The sequence below is a fragment of the Piliocolobus tephrosceles genome, chromosome 14 (genome assembly GCF_002776525.5).
Source record: "Piliocolobus tephrosceles isolate RC106 chromosome 14, ASM277652v3, whole genome shotgun sequence".
Taxonomy (NCBI): domain Eukaryota; kingdom Metazoa; phylum Chordata; class Mammalia; order Primates; family Cercopithecidae; genus Piliocolobus; species Piliocolobus tephrosceles.
Genome location: NC_045447.1, coordinates 50484522 through 50505447, shown reverse-complemented (window position 1 = coordinate 50505447; position 20926 = coordinate 50484522). Strand labels below are relative to the sequence as shown.

Below are 20926 nucleotides of genomic sequence, written 5' to 3'. Positions count from 1 at the left end.
TAAGAGGAAGGGAAAGCCATAAAGAGTAACTAGAAGAAATGGATCATGTCAACTTAAATTCAAGAGAGACTGGAAAAACAGCAAGATCATGGGGAGAGAATGACATTTTGGGAGAGAAGAGCTTTAAAAAATGGACCAAAAAAAACGAGAAAAAAAATCATGAAATGGTTTTTATTTCACTAACCAGAGAAATGACCAGAAGTCCAGATCATAACAGGAATATAACCAGGTAAATTCAAAGAACATTCTCAAAACTGCCCTATAAATTCCTAATTTCAGGCACACAGGTATATATGCCTTATGATAAGAAAAAAAATATTTAAATAAAGTAAACAATTTTTAGAGTACAGGGCAACAAACGTCTTTTTAAATTTGTCCTAGAGAACCACATGGAGAAGATTTTAGCTAATATTTGCACCACAAAGAGTATTCTCTGTATTGTAATAGCTGATATTTACTGAATATTTATCATATATCAGGGACAGCTCTAAGTTATCTGCATGTGTTGAGTTATTTAATTCTAATAATAACCCCACAAATAAATATAATCCCCCTTTTGCATACAAGGAATCTGAAATGAAGAGAAATTAAGTAAATTCTCCAACGTCACCTCGCCTCTCTGTAGATACTTAATATTTGACGAAAGTAATATTGATGTATACAGAATACAAAAGAAAATTTTTATACACTGTATTTCTATAATATACCAAGTCATTTTCCTTTTGGTTCTCTTAGGAAAAAAATAAAATCACTAATGATTATCTCTATGTGAAATTCATGCTGTCTTTTACAGAAAATGTATTTTTATTGAAATTTGCAATAATTACTTGTAAAAATGAATTATTCATGTACTGACAGAAAATGGGCCTTTCAATCCTCTTAATAAAAATAATATAAAGTAGTAGAAACATTCCATTCTTCAAAACCAATAGCCGGCATCATTGTACCTTATAAATAAACTCAATCTTTGCAATTAATTTTTCCTCAGGTGAAAAACACTTTCAACTTTTTGATCCCCAAGTACTTTAAAGTGTCTAGCTTTTCCACTTTTCCTCCCCAATTTTTCTTCCTAACTTCACAGACTAGTCTAGGACAGGAATCATGGTAAACACGTTGGCATTGCTATAAAAAAAGACCATGAACCATAAGGTGAACAGACATTCTTTTTGTTTTACCAATTAGCTAAGATTTTTAGGATTTTTCAACTAGTTAGAATGTATAAAAGGCAAACAAATTTACACGGCTTTATATTTATAGTTTTTATATATCAGCATATTATAGAACATCACTACACAGATATAGACATACTGCAGATGGAGTTCCATCTGTTCAGTCTAATTTTGGTACATGCTTAAGAACAAAGCCCAGGCATCAACCCTTAAAAATTCACTGCATTTTGACATTATAGACTATGAATGTTTTCCTTGCCTTGAATATTATTTTCTTTTCCTTGAAAATTGATTGTTTTGCTGGAAGATTTGCCTATAATGTAATGTGTTATTTTTGACAAGTATTGCCTGTTACATCTCTTATATTAATTTTAATTGTAAATTTATTCATTAAAATGCTTTTGTTTGTACCAAAATTCCAAAAACAATATTGCTTTAAGTCAACACAATGAATACATAAATGTTTTCTTACTAATACTTTTGTTACTTTAATTATAACCATCTTTTTTACCAACAGCCTTTTAGTACTGACTAAATTGACATGGCATTGCCTTAAAAATACAATGACAAAAAGGTAGCTTAAATCTACAGAACACATTAGCACAAACAAATGCAAGCAAGGCACATGTGTCATGCTCTTTTGTCTTGAGAAGCAGAACCTAATGTCAGGATGGATGATTTCTAGGCTCCCTCTACAATCTCTTCCACCATCTTTTCAAAGTGGATTAGAACAACAACAAACAAAACAAAACAAAAATGACAGATGAAATTAAGAAAATGCTGCGATCATTGCCTCCACTGGAATGCCTACAGTTTTGGGGAATAAACTCATGGTTCAGAAATGAAGTCTCTGTATCACCTATGTCCCTCATAGTAGTACACTTACAGCAACACACCAGTTATTTGTTGTGCAATAAAATATGCTATATTGGAGGAGAGGGAGTATAAGAACATGCATAATAGAGGTCTGCAACTGCTTTTACATAGAATAAACAATGTTTAAGTTTTCCAGTCAAGACCTTTCTTACTTTATGATTAATAATTCTACAGACACACTTCTGTCCATCTGAGAATAGTCTGTTCTAAAGTATTCTTTACTTGAATTGATGAGAATTATAATTTATTTCAATTTTTCCTTCCATCTTTCTGCCTCAATCTCTTTTAACCCATACTGTTCCTCATATAGAGAATCTCTTGAGTGCTTTTGCCTCGCCAATGAAGAAACAGTTATTTGATATTCCCTGCTGTGGAAAGATTATCAGTTTCCTCTTCCCATCATACAGCCATATGTACACACACACATGCACATACAGTATTCTTTTTGAGCTACCATCTGGAAGAAATTTCAGAGTCATTGAATCCCTCTTCCTTCCCCCCCCCCCCCCCCCCCGCCCCCTTATCTTGCAAGGTATATGAAAAGGTCTGAGTTTAAAAGCTTCAGTCAGGGAGATTTGATTTTAAGTGAGATAGTTGAAGCTCTCAAAGAAGGAGCCACCAGCCAAGCAGCTGTAACAAATCAACATTATAGGTGGTGATCTCATACCTAGAACTTCCTGGTGGACTTAGTCCCTGTCCTCACAGGTATATGTCTCCCTAAGAGCATTGCACTCAACAATTTCAATCAAACAGTACAGGGCCATAAAAACAGAATGGAGTTTAAGATCACAGAATCCTGGTTTGAATCCTGGGTTTGAGAAGTGTCTGTTCTATTTTGTTAACCTGCTGAGATATGTAAATCCTGTTTTTGCTCATGTCTAAACTTGATTCCCCTGCTTTCTGCAACACCCTTCCTGTTATCCTTGCACCTTTATTTCCAGACCTAACTCTTATTCCTGCTGTGTGTTGTGTAACGTTAGTACATACACCAACACATGGTATATTAGTCAGGGTTCTCCAGATGGACACAACTAATAGGATAGATACCCATATCTATAAAGAGGAGTTTATTAAGTATTAACTTACACGATCATAAGGTCCCACAATGGTCTGTATGCAAGCTTGAGGAGCAAGGAGAGACAGTGTGAGTCTCAAAACTGAAGAACTTGGAGTCTGATGTTTGAGGGCAGGAAGCATCCAGCACAGGAGAAAGATGTAGGCTGGGGGGCTAGGTCAGTCTCTCCATTTCACATTTTTCTGCCTGCTTTATATACTCTGGCAGCTGATTAGATTGTGCTCACCAGATCAAGGGTGCACCTGCCTTCCCCAGCCCACTGACTCAAATGTGAATCTCTTCACTGACTCAAACGTGAATCTCTTTCAGCAACACCCTCACAGACACACTCAGGATCAATGCTTTGTATCCTTCAATCCAATCAAGTTGACATTCAGTATCAACCATCATACATGGGATTTTAAACAAATACAAACTTATGTTTATATCACATTTAGTAGATTTGTACAGTACTTTCTCTCTACTTCCATTTTACTCCTATATTTGGCATTCACAGTAAGGCTTCAGGTTTTTGTTGGTCTGTTTTTTCACCAGCATGTTAACTAAACACTTCACATTTACTTAAATAATTAAAATAATAACTTTATTATATATTGTTGATATATGATGGTGTTATTTCCAAATTATTATGTTCTGCTGATATATACTTTTCTTTTATCAATAATATAGTATATTTTCTAAAGCCTCAGTTTAATGAGATTAACAAATATAGGTCAAGCATTTTATCCAATTTCTCGATGAAGTAGTAATTTATCTTAAAATCTGAATATAGTTGTATTATTGTATATAGTTACGTAAAATATATAAAGAAAATCACTAGTACGAATTAAAAAGAAGGAAAGAAATTAGTGTGCAAAAGCAACATTTATAAACATTTTTGATAAGCCAAATAGACATATATAAACAAGAATGCTTCTACTGTTAATGCAAAAATTATATATAATTTCTTTACCCTAACGAAAGGAAAAGGTAGATAACCAAGAAAATATTAATTGCATTTAAATTTCTGAAAGCTTTAAGAATTTAAACAAACTTAAACAAATTAAAATCCAGAAAATGATCCACTTCTAGGGCAGAAGAGACCCACTGCTGCTTTTTCCCTGGGCGGAATAGTTAAAAAGGAATAAGCTGACATTATTAGGAACAAGGAGAAACCAGCTGAATATTTTCTATAACTTTTAAGACTATGTGTGGACTAGCATGAGTGTTAACATTCTAGGGAAGTCTGAAAGGCAAAAGAAATTTCTACACACCCATCACCAATTTCCCACAGTTCTTCCTCATGTACTCAAAAGGAAAATAAGAAGGGTTCATCAGGGTAGGCAACAAAGACCCATCCAAGCACTGCAGGTCCTAGAAAGTAGAAAGAGGCCACGAATGCCTAGGAGAGAGAAATGCATCATTTATATAATTGCCAATGAAAGTGGCTCTCAGCAGGCAGGAGAGCTGAAAGGTGATGGAGTGGGAAACCACACCATCAAGCCATCCCTCTGAAATCAAGCTGCTTCTCTCCAACATTAAGGCATGGTCTCCCATGTCCAGCTGCTGCTTCTCTTCTCTTTCTTTCCTGTCTCTGCTGGCAGAGTCTGGGCTTTTTGTGGGCACAGGATGAGGGGGCAGGGCAGATCATGGGTGGTTTACAAAAAGGCAAAATTCAAGCAGGAAAACAGGAATGTATGTTCTCTCTTTCGGCCTCAGTTCATGAGGCCCTTGCTGGGGACCTGCCCTTTTCTGCCCTGAATTTCCCTGCCTCCTGCTCCTATCACTAAGAGTCAGATGTATATTTATTTATTGATCGCAAACAAATGGAGAATAAAAAAAATTGAATACTAGTAACAAGTAAATAAAAAATAGTATCTATATATTAACTTAACACCAAAATGTGCAAATCCTCTCTTTTAAAGACTACCATACATTGCTGAAAGAAAACTCAAAATACCTAAATAGCTTGTTCTCAAGTTATTTTTGCTCATTGAACAAAAAATTCAATATTATTAAGATGGCAATTCACCCAAGTTGATACACAGTCAACCCTCCCTGTGTATCAGGAATTCCATGGGGGATTGATTCCAGAACACCCTCAGATACCCAAATCTATCAATATTCAAGATCCTTATATATAAGTGTGTAGTATTTGCACATAATCTACACAAATCCTCCTGTATAATTTAAATCACCTCTAAATTACTTATAATACCTAATACAATATAAATACCACAAAAATATTTGTGATACTATATTGTTTAAGGAATAATGGCAAGGGAAAAAAGTCTGTATATGTTCAGTACAGATGCAAACATTTGAGTTTTTTTTCTGAATATTTTTTATCCTTGTTGAATCCATGGATGTAAAATCCATGAGTATGGGGGGTTGACGGTATTAATTGCCTATAATCTCAATCAAAAGAGAAGCAATCTTTCTCAATGAAAGAATAATCTTAAAATATATGTGGGTAGTTTGATACTTGAGAATACCAGAGGCAATTTTTAAAAAGAAGAATAAATGTTTAAAGCAGGAAAGAAGTTTTCAAAATATATCTCTGCAACACTGGTTCAACAATATAGTCTACAGAAAAGTAAGGATTAGTAGTCAACCCAGTGTGGTAAAAGTAGTATACTGTAAGTTGCATTTTTAGAAAAAATGTACAGTGCACACTAACATTGTCTATAGGAGTAAGGCAGTAAATATTATATAGGGTGTAATCCATGTTTCCCAGACTTATTTGACTACCGAAACTCTTTTCTATTCACTTACCTCCTCTTAACACTCTTGGAAAGTTAAAGTAAATTGAATATTCTTTGAGAATCAGTGCTTTATATCTCTGTAACTGAGAAAAAGACAAGATAATGGCAAAGATAATATGTATATTAAAATATTTTATAATGCTGAAATAAGCTACCAAAGTCAACAATGTGGTTTTCTTTAATGCCATAATTATAGTGTTTTGACTTTTGTGAATGGGCAACATTTGATTAAATCTGATGAAGGGCTAAATGGCTGAAAATCTACTTTTGATCCACTGGCCACAAAGCTAGACTAAAAATACAGTTGGATCACATTGACCCTCAAGAATTACATTTATCAAAGAAATAGCAGAAATGAAATTTCTGCATTCCAGGAAAGAAATAACTTCTTAATAACTATGATCAGGGTGTTTGTGGCTATTCATTGAGTGAGCTTAGCAATAGAGCAGGAGTCTTTATGTTACATAAAATGTCACCGTGATGGTTAATTTTGTGTGTCAAGTTGACTAGGCTGTCTTAGATATTTGATCATACACATCTGGATGTTGCTGTAAAAATATTTTATAGATTGATAACATTTAAATCAATAGACTTCAAGTAATACAGCTTAACCATTCACAATGTGGACAAGTCTTGTTCAATTATTTGAAACTTTTCATAGGAAAAGAATGACTCCTCCAGAAAAAGGAGGAATTCTGCCATCAGAGTGCCTCTGGAGTTACACTATAACCCTTCTCTGAGTCTCCAGCCTGCTGGCTTACCTTTTTGGACTTGCAAGCCTCTACAGTTATGTGAGCCAATTCCTTAAAATCAGCCTCTCTTCTTTCTCTCTCTCTCTCTCTCTCTCTCTCTGTGTGTGTGTGTGTGTGTGTGCTATTTCTCTTGAGATTCCTGTCTTTGGATATCCTTGTCTACTACAGCACATATTTTCATTCATTTAAAAAAAACGATTCTTCCCTTTAATAAATCTATAAGACGCAAAATTCTTTTGAATGTGTTATGTAGAGAAATGCTATTAATCACTCCATTGAAGTCACTTTGTGCATCTGCTCTGAAACCCAAGATAATATACTTCTTAGGCACTAATGAAAAAATAGAAAGCATGTATTAAATAATGTTCTAAATGTGACCATTCATAAAAGCTTGTCATTCTGATACTAGACAATGGATATTTCAGCAAGAAATTGCATTTTAAAATTCATCTGACTTAGGCAACAATTTATCTCTAACCGTGAAAGAGACAACAGCAGCATATTTTAAAGAGTTTTTCTTAGAAAACAGTGGCTTTGCAGCCTTTGAGTAAATGTCTTTGATGAATGAGCTAAAAATATTGGACATTGTGTTCTACTCTCTAAGCATCTGGTTAATCCCACTATGATGCAGTTTGACTCATTACAGTCAGTCAGGAACACAAAACTTTGTAACCATTCATTTGGCTAATTGTTCTGACTCACAAGGTAAGGTTTAGAGAAGAAAGAATGAACAAATTCAGTAGGTATTCTTTATGTCCTTGTATTCCAAACCCTTTTATTTTTCCTGAGGAAAAAAGAGTTCTTAGCTAAGTTTAAAAATATGTCTGGTTACTTAATTTTATGACCAAAATGCTCTTGGTTTTTATGCTCATAAGAGAAGGATCTCTCATTTTTTTAGCATCCCCAAATTTTGTCTTATTTTAATGTGTAATAATTTAGAAAGAATGCTTTGGTAGTGTTTAAGAATAAAAGTAGAAAGAGAAACTGCCTGAAAATGGGAGAATGCATGATTTTAAAAAGTAGTTTACATTAAATGGGGCACTCCAATCTGCAGTCTCAGTAGAGACACAGCAACAATAAGAAATAAGATTGTGTTGGTACTACACATGAAATTAGGAGAACATCGCTTCCTATGAAATCCTTCCTGGCTAATTCAGGAAGTCATGGGTGGTGCCATCTCTTTCATCGTCTCCCCTCTCTCTTCTAGTTTTGTTTACTTTAATACTCACAATTCCCTCCAAGCATGCTCTTCTGTGTTATTTTTTTCTATTTCCAATAATGGATGTATCGCTCAAGTTGGTTCTCTGACATTTTGCTTAATCTTAAGTAGGTTATAATGTTGAAGGCCCAAATAGTCTTCAGTACTTTATATTGACCATATAAATATACTCTGCTACTTCTTGCATTAACAAAAGGCTACATATATTCTTATTTCCAAAATTTCCCAGATTCCTGTATCCTAAATTCTCAGTTTTCATCTCCTCACATGGGCATTTCATAATACAGGAAGAAAACTCTCCTTCCACTTTTGAAATTAATGTTATTAGGGCTCTACAGATTTCTAAAGGAAAGTAAGAATATTTAAAAGGCCATTTATGAAAATCTCACAGTTATCATCACAATCAATGGGAAAAAATGTGAAAGCTTTTCCTCTAATATCTGGTATGAGGCAGGGATGCCCCCTATCACCATATCCACTCATCATAGTACTGGAAGTACTAGCCAGACTAATCAAACAAGAAAAAGAAATAAAGAGCATTCAAATTGGAAACAAAGAAGTAAAATAATCCTTGTTTCCAGATGACATTATACTTTTTGCAGAAAACTCTAAAGATTTCAGAAAAAAAACTGATAGAACAAATAAATGAATTCAGTAAACTGTCAGTATACAAAATCAACACACAAAAACAAGTTGCAATCTGTTATTCCAACAATGATCTAGCTGAAAAAAGAACAAGAAAAAAATTCAAGTTATGACAGCATCAAAAGAATAAAACACTTAGGAATAAATCTTAAAAAAGAAGAGAAAGATCTGCACATTGAAAACTATAAAGCATTGATGAAAGAAATTCAAGAAGTCACACACACAAAAAGATATTCCATGTTTGTGGACTGGAAGAAATAATATTGTTTAAAAAATCCATTCGAGCTGCCAGGCACAGTGACTCATGCCTGTAATCCCAGCACTTTGGGAGGCTGAGGCAGGCAGATCACAAGGTCACAAGGTCAGGAGATGGAGACCATCCTGGCTAACACAGTGAAACTCCGTCTCTACTAAAAATACAAAAACAAAATTAACCAGTGTGGTGGCAGGTGCCCATAGTCCCAGTTACTAAGGAGGCTAAGGCAGGAGAATAGCGTGAACCCAGGAGGTGGAGTTGGCAGTGAGCTGAGATAGTGCCACTGCACCCCAGCTTGGGCGACAGAGAGAGATTCTGTCTCAAAAAAAAAAAAAAAAAAAAAAAAAATCCATTCTAGCCAAAGCAATATGCAGATTCAATACAATCCCTATCAAAATTCTAATGACATTTTTCATAAAAATAGAAAAACAATTCTAAAATATGTATGAAACACAAAAGACATCAAATACCAAACAATCTTGAGAAAGAAAAACAAACATAAAGTTGGAGGTATCATTTTTTTATTTCAAATTATATTACAAAGGTACAGTAATCAAAACAATATGTTACTAGCCTAAAAATAGACACATAGACCAGTATAATAGAATAGAGAATCCAGAAGTAAACTTAAGCATATACAGAGAGTCAACTAATTTTCACCAAACCCATTGATGTGTCATGGCTCTGTATCCCCACCCAAATCTCATCTTGATTTGTAATCCCCAAGTGTTGAGGGAGGGACCTATAAGCCTCACGTGTCAAGAGAGGAATATGATTTGATTATGGGGGCGGTTTCCCCCATGCATTTCCCGCAATAGTGAGTGTGAGTTCTCAGGAGACCTGATGGTTTTATTAAGAGGCTCCTCCCCCTTTGTTTTCTCCTCTCTCCTGCCACCTTGTGAAGATGGTGGCTGCTTCCACTTCTGCCATGATTGTAAGCTGGCTGAGGCCTCGCCAGCCATGCAGAACTGTGAGTCAATTAAATTCTTCTCTTTATAAATTACTCAGTCTCAGTAAAGTTCTTCATAGCAGTGTGACAATTGACTAATACAGTAAATGAATACCACACAGAGTGGGGTACTACTATAAAGATAACCTGAAAATGTGGAAGTGACTTTGGAACTGGCAGAAGTTGGAATAGTTTGGAGGGCTCAGAAGAAGACAGGAAGGTGTGGGAAAGTTTGGAACTTATAGAGACTTGTGGAATGATTTTGAAAAACATGCTGATAGTAATGTGGACAATAAAGGGCAGACTGAGGTGGTCTCAAATAGAGATGAAAAATTTCTTGGGAACTGGAGCAAAGATCACTCTTGCTATGCTTAGCAAAGACACTGGTGGTATTTTGTCCCTTCCCTTAGAGATTGGTGAAACTTTTAACTTGAGAGAGATGATCTGAAATTGGAAGTTATATTTAAAAGGGAAGCAGAGCATAAAAATTTGGAAAATTTGCAACCTGACAATGTGATAGTAAAGAAAACCCCATTTTCTAGAGAGAAATTCAAGCCAGGTGCATAAATTTGCAAAAGTAACGAAGAGTAGAATGATAATCACCAAGACAATGGTGAAAATGTCTTCAGAACATGTCAGAGATGTTGGTGGCAGCTCCTCCCATCACAGGCCAGGAGGCCTAGAAGGAAAAAATGGTTTCCACAGCCTGTTCCAGGGCCCTCCCTGCTGTTGTGTGCCGTGCATCCCAGATGTTCCAGCTCTGGCCATGGCTAAAAGGAGCCAAGGTACAGCTCAGACCATTGTTTCAGAGGGTGCAAGCCCTAAGACTCTGTGGCTTCCATGTGGTGTAGAGCTGTGGGTGCACAGAAGTCAATAATTGAGGTTTAGGAACTTCAATGTAGATTTCATAACAAGTATGAAAAAACTTGGCCATCCATGCAGAAGTATGCTACATGGGTGGAGCCCTCATGAAGAGCCTCTGATAGGGCTGTGCAAAGGGGAAATGAGGTTGAAACTCCCACACAGGGTCCTCACTGGGGTACTGCCTAGTGGAGCTGTGAGAAGAGGGTCACTGTCCTCCAGATCCCAGAATGGAGGGATGGAAAAGAAAACCCCATTTTCTAGAGAGAAATTCAAAACTACATGACATACTGAAAATCATCTATCCAGCTGAGCAACCTTGCACCAATATCTCAAGCCTGAAAAACAGCCCCATGGGCTACTCCTTACAGAAATGCCCTGGGACCAGCTGAGTAAATATGCAGTCTTAAGCCTGAGAAACAGCCTTATGAGTTATTACTAGCTGACACACACTTAGGCAAGCCAAGAAATCCTGGCAGGTACATCCCTAGGTCATTCAAGCAACTGTGTGCCTGTGCTTCCAGTCAGAATAGCAGCTCCATTGCCCCAACCCCAGTGAGTCAGATCCTAAGTCAGATGATCCTCCTACACCCCTGACCTGGAAACAGCCCAGTAAGCCAACTCCTGGAAAAGCCACACTACCATTGCCACAGGTTCTCTTAGCCTAGGTCACTGAGAAATTTGCCTATGCCACTAATGTAGACTATAGCTGAAGAAACTACTTGGAGACTACACTACTGCCTCTACCCAGAACCAAGACCAACAAACCCCACAAAAGCAATACCCAAGACCCATTCATACAAATACATCTGTTTATATGATACCTACTCCATAAAATTGGAAGCATTGAGCACTTTCCACCTGATGCATAGAAGTCAGTGCAGGAACACATCAATCATGAAAAAGCAAGGAAATGTGTCACCTCTAAGGTAAACAATAATTCTCCAATAACCAAACCCAGTCATAAGAAAACATATGAAATATCAGAAAAATAATTCAAAATTATAATCTTAATGACATGTAAGCAAAGGCAGGTAGACAACTCGATGAAATTAAAAATGCAGTTCATAATTTGAGTGAGACATTTGACAGAGGTGGATATAAAAAAGAACCAAACAGAAATCCTAAAGTTAAAGAATTCAATGAATGAAATAAAAAATACAATTGAGAACTCCAACTACAGACTAGAGCAAGCAGAAGAAAGAATTTCTGAACATGAAAATAGTCTTTTCCAATAACACAGGCAGACAAAATAGAAAAAATAATGAAAAAAATAAAGAAAGGCTACAGGATTGTATTAGTCAGTTTTCATACTTTCGTAAAGAATCCTTGAGTCTGGGTAATTTACAAAAGTAGTTTAATTGCCTCACAGTAACACATGGCTGTGGTAGCCTCATGAAACTTACAATCATGGTGGAAGGTAAAGGGGAAGCAACGCGTACCTTACATGGTGACAGGAGAGACAGAGAGAGAAGGAGGAAGCACCAGGTACTTATCAAACAACTAGATCTTGTGAGAACTCCCTCACTATCATGAGAACAGAATAGAGAAACTGCCCCATGATCAAATCACCTCCCATCAGGTTCCTCCCTTGACACGTGGAGATTACAATTCAAGATGAGATTTGGGTGGAGATACAGAACCAAATCATATCAAGGATTTATGTGATACCATTAATCAAATAAATATGCATATTATGGGAATTTCAGAAGAGAGGTGAAAAGGTGAGGAAAACATATTTAATGAAATAAAAGCAAAAAACTTCCCAAGTCCTGAGAGAAAAATGAACATTAAGGAAGATAGACATCCAGGAAACTCAAAAAAATCTCAAATAGATTCAAGCCAAGTAGGTCATTTCTGAGATATCATATACTCAAATTGTCAAAAGTGAAAGGCAAACAAAACATTTAGAAGCAACATGAAAGAAACATCAAGTCAGACATATAGGAATCTCTTTTAGGATAACAGTGGATTTCTCAGCAGAGATCTTACAGGCCAGGAAACAATGGGATGATAAATTCAAAGTACTGAAAGAAAAAAATGACAACCTGTCAGTCAAGAATGTTATACCCAGCAAAACTATCCTTCTGAAATGAAATAGAAACAACATATTTCGTACACAAGTAAAAATGAAAGAAATTCATCACCATTACACCAGCCTTACAAGAAATGCTAAAGGAAGTCATGTTTGGAAGTATAAAGTTAACAACTATCATTATTAAAGTATGTGAAACTGTAAAAACAAGTTGGTGGAGCTGATACACAAAGAAGGGAGAAAAGTGAATAAAACATATGATTACAGAAAATCACCCAACTGCAAAAATAAACAGTACAAGATATAGAATCAAGGTATATAAAAAACAACCAGAAAACAATAAATTGACAAAAGTAAGTCTTCACCTATCCATAATAACCTGGAATATAAATGCAAATGTATTAAATTCCCCAGTTAAAATATATAGAATAGCTGAACAGATTAAAACAAAACAAAACAAGACCCAACCTATGCTGCCTATAACAAATTATCTCACCTCAGAAGACTCATATATACTGAAAGAGAAGTGATGGAAAAACATGCTCCATGAAAATGGAAAGTGAGTAGGAGCAGCCATAGTTATATCAAGGTAGATTTGAAGTTAAAAGCTGTAAAAAGAGACACAGAAGAAAATTATATAATAATAAAAGAATCAATTTAGCAGTTATTATATTTGGCAAGTATATATGCACCCAACATTGGACCACCCAGACATGTAATGCAAATATTATTAAAACTGAAGGGAGAAGTAGTCCTCAATATAATAATAGCTGGGGCCCTTAACACCCTACTCTCAGCATTGAACACATTTTCTAGAGAGGAAATCAACAAAGAAACATTGATTTTAAATGTACCATTGGGAAAAGAGACTTAAGATATTTACAGAACTTTTCACTCAGCTTCAAAATAACACATATATTTATCAGTGCATGGAGCATTCTTAAGGTTAAGACATATGTTAGGACATAAAACAAGTCTCCATAACATTTTAAAAAATCACATCTAGTGTCTTCTCAGATGACAATGGAATAAAACCATATACAAAAAAAAAGAGAAATAAGAAATATTTGAAACTATACAAATACATAGAAATTAAACAACATGCTACTGAATGATAAACAGGTGAGGGGAATAATTAAAAATAAAATTTATTTAAATTTTATTGAGACAAATGAAACTAGAAATGCAATGCGTCAAAACCTTTGGGACTCAGAAAAAAACAATACTAAGAGGAAAGTTTAGAGTGATAAATGACTACATCAAAAAACTAGTAAGATTTCAAATAAATTACCTGATAATATCTCTTTAAAAAAGTGAGAAAAAAATCAAAATTAGTAAAAGAAACAATAAAGATTAGAGCAGAAATCAAAACAAAAAGTTAAGTAAAAAATGCAAAAGATGAACAAAAAAGTTATTTGGAATGATAAACAAGATCAATAAACTATTAGATAGACATAAAAAGACACAAATAAATAAAATTAGAAACAAAAAGGAGACATCACAATAATTAGCACCAAAATACAAGGTATTAATAGAGACTGCTATGAACAACCATACACTAACAAACAAGAAAATCTACAGGAAATGGATAAATTCCTGTACAAATACAACCTACCAATGTTGAACCAAGAAGAAATAGAAATCCTAAACAGGTCAATAACAATTAACAAGATGGAATCAGTAATAAGCCTCCCAACAAAGCAAAGTCCCAGATTATATGGGTTTACTGCTGAATTTTACTGTATCTTAAAATAATTATGCCAACTCTTCTCAAACTATTATGAAAAAGTAAAGCAGAGTAAATTTTTCCTAACTCTTTTTATAAGACTAGCATAACTCTGATACCAAAACCAGACACACTCACACACACACACACACACAGGCACACACACACCCCAGACCAATATCTTCAAAGAACATAGATGAGATGCAAAAATTCTCAACAAAATATTATCAAACCAAATTCAACAACACATCAAAAATATAATACACCATGATCAAATGAGTTTTATCCCAGGAATGCAAGGATGGTTCAACATATGCAAATCAATAAATGTCATGTCATGCATCACATCAATAGAATGAAGGAGAAAAACTATATCTTTTCTCAATAGAGATTCAGGGAGAGCATTTGATAAAATTCAACTTCACTTATAAATTTTAAATAATATTAAACACAAAAGAATACCAAATTTTAAAAGAACAAGAATATACTTTGATTAGGTAGATGTGAGTATCAGATTAACTATAATGTTATCAAAACTGTTCAACTTTTAGAAATAAATAAGAGATGTGCAAAGACATAGGAAAGTATGCCTGAAACACAGGGTAGCGGAAAGTAGCTATTAAATGACCCTGAGAAGGCTTAGATTTTAGGCTTCATAGAGATTTTAAATGATCTATCAAAATATATTAATAGAACTAAATAAATTATATCTAATAATAAAACCATCAGAATGCTGCCTCATGAAATAGAGAATATTAGTAATGAGATAAATGCCAAGACTAGCTTGGTTGGGGAGACCCTAACCCAGCAGTGCTAGAGGAATTAAAGACACACACACAGAAATACAGAGGTGTGAAGTGGAAAATCAGGGTTCTCACAGCCTTCAGAACTGAGAGCCCTGAACAGAGATTTACCCACATATTTATTAACAGCAAGTCAGTCATTAGCATTGTTTCTATAGATATTAGATTAACTAAAAGTATCCCTTATGGGAAACGAAAGGATGGGCCAAAATACAGGGATGGTCTGGCTAGTTATCTGCAGCAGGAGTATGTCCTTAAGGCACAGATCGCTCATGCTATTGTTAGTGGTTTAAGAATGCCTTTAAGCAGTTTTCTGCCCTGGGTGGGCCAGGTGTTCCCTGCCCTCATTCCAGTAAACCTACAACCTTCCAGCATGGGCGTCATGTTCATTATGAACATGTCACATTGCTGCAGAGATTTTGTTTATGGCCAGTTTTGGGTCCAGTTTATGGCCAGATTTTGGGGGACCTGTTCCCAAAAGATAAAATTATAAGAAAGTATCAAATAGAAATTCTAGTAATTAAAAGTATAACTGGAATGGAAATTTATCAAAATTTCAACAACAGATTTGAGCTGGCAGATGAATTAATGAACAAAACTGAAGATAGGTCAATAGAGACTATTCAGTCTGAGAAGCAGAAAAAAATATGAACAGATCCTCAGAGACATGTGAGCCCATACAAATTGTATCAACATCCACATAATGCAATACCAGAGAAAAGACTAGAAAATTTTTTAAAGAAGTACTTTCCAAAACACTCCGAAGTTGTATAAAAGATACTAATCTTCAAATTCAAGAAGCTCAGATAGAATAAATTTACCTGAAATTCCAGGTAGAATAAGTCTAACAAGTTAATCGATGACAATAAATGAAAAATACAAATCCTTGAAAGCAGTAAGAAGGATTAACTTAACATATTGCAGAGATCCTTGGTAAAAGTAATAACTGACTTCTCATCAGAAGCCCTGGATATCAGAAGGCAGTGGAATGACATGTTCAAAATGTCACAGACTGTAAGCTGAGAATTCTATATCCAGCTAAAATCTCATGTAAAAATAAAAAAGAAGTTAAGACATGCCCAATTAAACAAAGAGAGAGAGAAAGAGAATTTCTTGCTTGTAGACTTGCCCTACATGATATATTAAAGTAAGTTCTTTAGGCTGAAATGAATAAAACACTTTATGAAACTCAAATTCACATCAAGAAGTAAAGTGCAACAAAAAATAACTACAAAGAGGGCTGGATGCAGTGGCTCATACCTGTAGTCACAGCACTTTGGAGGCTTAGGAAGGAGGTTTGCTTGAGCCCAGGTGTTTGAGGAGACCAGCTTGGGCATCATGGAAAAGCCTCATTTATACAAAAAATACAAAAAAAAAAAAAAAAAAAAAAAATTAGCCAGGCATGGTGGCACATGCCTGTAGTCCCAGCTACCTGGGGGAGCTGAGACCAGAAGATTGTTTGAGCCCAGGATGCGGAGGTTGCAGTGAGCCAAGATTATACCATTGCACTCCAGCCTGGGCAACAGAGCAAGACCCTGTCTCAAAAAAAAAAAAGAAGAAAAAAGGAAAAGAAAACTACGAAGATAAATATAAAAGCCAGTGTAAATGTGGTTTGTTTGTATTCCTTGCCTTACTCTGTTTTATATGACAGCTGCACAAAACAATCATTATAAAACAGAGTTAAAAGATTATAATGTATAAACATGCAATTTGTACAGCGTTAATAGTAAAAAAAGGAGAAAATAGAAACATTGGAGCATGTTTTTGCATACCATAAAAATTTACTGATATTCTGAACTAGATCTTTTAAAATTAAGATACTAATTCTCATCCCCATAGCAACCACAAAAAGAAAATCCTCAAACTTTTAGCAAACAAACAAAGCAATTAAAATGGTATGCTAGAACGTAACTATTTAACATAAAAGAAGATAGTAATAGAGGAAAAGAGGTAAAAACACATGATACATTATGTTTACATCTACATAACAAAGTAGATGTAAACCCCACCATATCCAATCAAAAGGCAGATATCCACGGAATACATAAGTTATGATTCAACTCTATGATCCCTATGAGAGACATGTTTTAGATTCAAAAAACAAAGAGATTGAAAGTAAAAGGATGAAAAAGTTAGAATATGCAATCAGTAAACAAAAATGAGCTGCAATGCTGCACTAAGACAAAGTAGAGTTAAAAGTGTTTGTAACCAATGAGAAAATTTTGTAGTGATAAAGAGGTAAATCTACCTTTAAGATCTAATAACTACAAATGCATTTAATAAAGCCCTCAAATTTTGTCAGCAAAACCTGACAGAATTGAAGGAGGAAGAAACAATTGAAAAAAAATTGTTAGAGACTTCAATACTCATTTTCAATACTAGATGGAACAAGTAGGAAGATCACCGCAGAATATAAGGCTTAAACAACTATTGTGATTGCTCCTCAGAGAGAGAATAGATGCCTACACACTCAAATTTGACTCAGATATCAAGATTGATAACACCACCTGTGTACCAGGAGAGCATAAAAAGGATCTTTTTTTTTTTTAATTTAAGATATTTATTTTAAAAAGGTTACACTATGCTTTCTGTTTGTTTTGTTTTGTTTTTAAATGGACTCTCTGTTGACCAGGCTAGAGTCAGTGGTACAATCTCGGTTCACTGCAACCTCTGCCTTGTGGGTTTGAACCCTGCCTCAGTGATTCTCCTGCCTCAGCTTCCTGAGTAGCTGGGACTACAGGCACACGCCACCATGCCCACTTAATTTTTGTATTTTTAGTAGAGACGGGGTTTCACCAAATTGGCCAGGCTGGTCTTGAACTCCTGACCTTGTGATCCACCCACCTAAGCCTCCTAAAGTGCTGGGATTACAGGCGTGAGCCACCGCTCCCAGTCTTCACTAGGATTTTTATACACTGTTGAAAACAATGACTTTATTTAAAAGCAGCAACAGTTCCCATTACTCTCATAATGTTATATTTAAGCCTTGATTTAGTTCCAGAAAATAAATAGGGTAAATTTTTAATATTTCCCTAGCTCTGTCTGCTATAAGAGAATTTCAGAGTATGAAGGTAAGATGAAGCAGACATAGAAGAACATTTTTAGATACTGACCATTTTTCCTTGTAATTTGGTGAAATTTTAGTTTTTTTCCCAAATTCTATGCTTCTATACATAAAATTAAATTTCTATTTTAATAGCTCTAAAAGAACTAGGTGAGAGAAGATTAGTATCCATAATAGTAAACAGCAAGTACTTCGAAAAGTCTGAATTAGAGTACAAGTGAAGACATTGACAAACAAACTTTTTCTGTCTCCTGGATGTGGTATGGTATTTATGTTAGAATTAAAGCATCACAATTAACTGATTGTAGGGTACTGGTCGGCAATGCAATCCATCAACAGGTCTACCCCAACAGATGTGGAGACACGTGGAAAAAAATATGTTAACCAAAGTGGTCAGGGGAACAAAATACAGAAAACACCATAAAACTGAGGACATTATCTCTTCTTGTCTGAAAAACAGGGGTTCCCCGGAGTACAGGAAGTATTTATCAGGGGATTGCTTCTATTCTGTTATCACAGGAGGGCTTGATGCAGATTCCGGCCATTTATACACATCTGGCAGCAGGGAATCATATTCACCCTGTCATACTCTTTCCTTAACATACTTGGCCTTGTCTTCAGGTTCTGCGTATTGGAAAACCATTTAGTTAGCATATAGGTATTCTGTAACTTTAATAGCAATGTTAATAGAAACTTTCTGAATATTAGCAAGTGCTGGGTAAAGTCTCCCTGGGGCTAACTTTTCATCCGTCATTTGGCTTGTCAATGCCTTTGCAGCTTCCAGGAAAACATTGTCACTAATATGCTGGATGTTACAGAGAATAACAGCTAAAGACGCACCTGGGAAAATATATACATTGTTTCCTTGATCTAGTGTAAAGATTCTCCCATCTGTGAGTTTCACTGGCCCAAATGGACTGCCACTGGCAAACAAACAGTTGCCTGCTGTGAGTGTACATGCTTCTTCGGCCGTGCACTCTGCCTGTGCTGTAGGATTACTTAATGCAAATATTACAGGCCTTTCATTGATAGAGGCCATGGCTCTGATTACATCAGGAGTGAAAATACGGCCAGCACCTGCAACTCCAATTGTAGTTGAAGTCCTCATTGTATTCACCACATCTTCAAAAGTATCAGGTATGCTCTCTGGGACTGGGTAAGTAAATGGTTCCTGATAACTATCTATTTTTGCTTTCTGCCCCTTAACTAATAAACCATACTTGTCAAACATCCAGATTTTCTTTTGTGCCTCTTCTTCTGACAGGCCATTTTCTACCATAGACATACGATAAGATTTGCAATTCCAGAAGTGGTCTCTCCTGTTCCAAGGAATAAGATTTTGTGTTCAGAGACTGGTTTATTAATAACTTTTTGTGTTACAAGAAGATCTCCTAGAGCTACTGCAGCTGTCCCTTGAATATCATCATTGAAAGTGCAGTATTTTTATTGATGTTTTTTCAAGAACCTGAATGCATTATGATTTCCAAAATCTTCAAATTGAATGAGTGTGTTCCGGCCATATCTGTCAGTAATAGCTTTCATAAACTCATCAATCAGGTCATCATACTGTTGTGTGCGATCTCGTTTCTGGTACAAGCCCATGTAAAATGTGTCTTTTAAGAGTGTGATATTATCAGTTCCCACATCAATACACACTGGCAGGCATCTATCAGGCCATATTCAGGCACAAACTGTATTCAAACACATTTTTCCTACTGGAATTCCCATTTCATAGACACCCAGATCTCCAAGACCCAGAATTCTCTCTCCACCAGTCACTAAAACAACCTTAACATGATTTTCTGGCCACTTATCCACAATTGATCTAATATGACCTCTGTCTGAGATGGACATAAATAATCCCTTAGGTCTTCTAAAGATGTGTCCATACTGGGAGCAGACAAGACCAACTGTTGGTGTATATATAATTGGCATTAAACGTTCAGTGTCATCTTGAAGTATTCTATAAAACAATTTCTCATTTCTTTCTTGTATTTCCATTATGTAGTTATATTTTTCCAAAGGGCTAGTCATTTTTTTCAAGTTTCTGTGGAATCCTAAGGCTTGAATATCTTGTGTCTGTATTTTGGGAGGTAGAAGCCCTTGAAGACCAAGCATTTGTGGTTCTTGTAAAGTAAATGCCATTCCCTTGTTTGTTCTTGGATTCAGCATAAGTGGCTTGCCTTTTTCTTTTATGTGCAAATATCGACATGCCAAAGTACAAGTGGTGGAAACTACTCTTAACCCGGACAACATCTTTTATTTCATCAGAGATCTCACCACACGACAGCTGGTGCTGCGGACAAAGAGGCTGCACCCTGCCTCCCGCCCTGGTGATGCTCAGCTCTCCCACCGCCGGGCCCTCCCCTTCTGCGAACCTTCTGGAGTCCACGCCAGCTCAGGCTCGCACTGGCGCGAGAGGTGCCACACTCTGAGGTAGACCGTAAGAGCGGAGGGTGAGGGGGGTCAGGGCCAAGTGGGCATGGCCCACTGGATTTTTTTAAACATAAATTGTCCTTTTCTATTTTTAATTTTTTTTCTGCTATTGAAGGTATTTGCCATTTTCAATGAACTCATATGACTTCTTTATAAATTAAGGTAATTAAAACTTTACATTATCTGTTACAAATATTTTTCTCTTTTTCTTTTTCTTACTCTTTTAGCCATAAATGACTGATATGGTGTAGTGAAATACATCAAAATTTTCATTCATGGAATCTTTTTTGAATATATCTATGGTGTCCTATTTTCC

General features: G+C 35.7%; 1 pseudogene; it reads right to left on the bottom strand.

The window, feature by feature from the left end:
- Window positions 1-18676: 18676 nt before the first annotated feature.
- LOC111537198 lies at window positions 18677-20430 on the bottom strand (annotated as a pseudogene).
- Window positions 20431-20926: the final 496 nt, after the last annotated feature.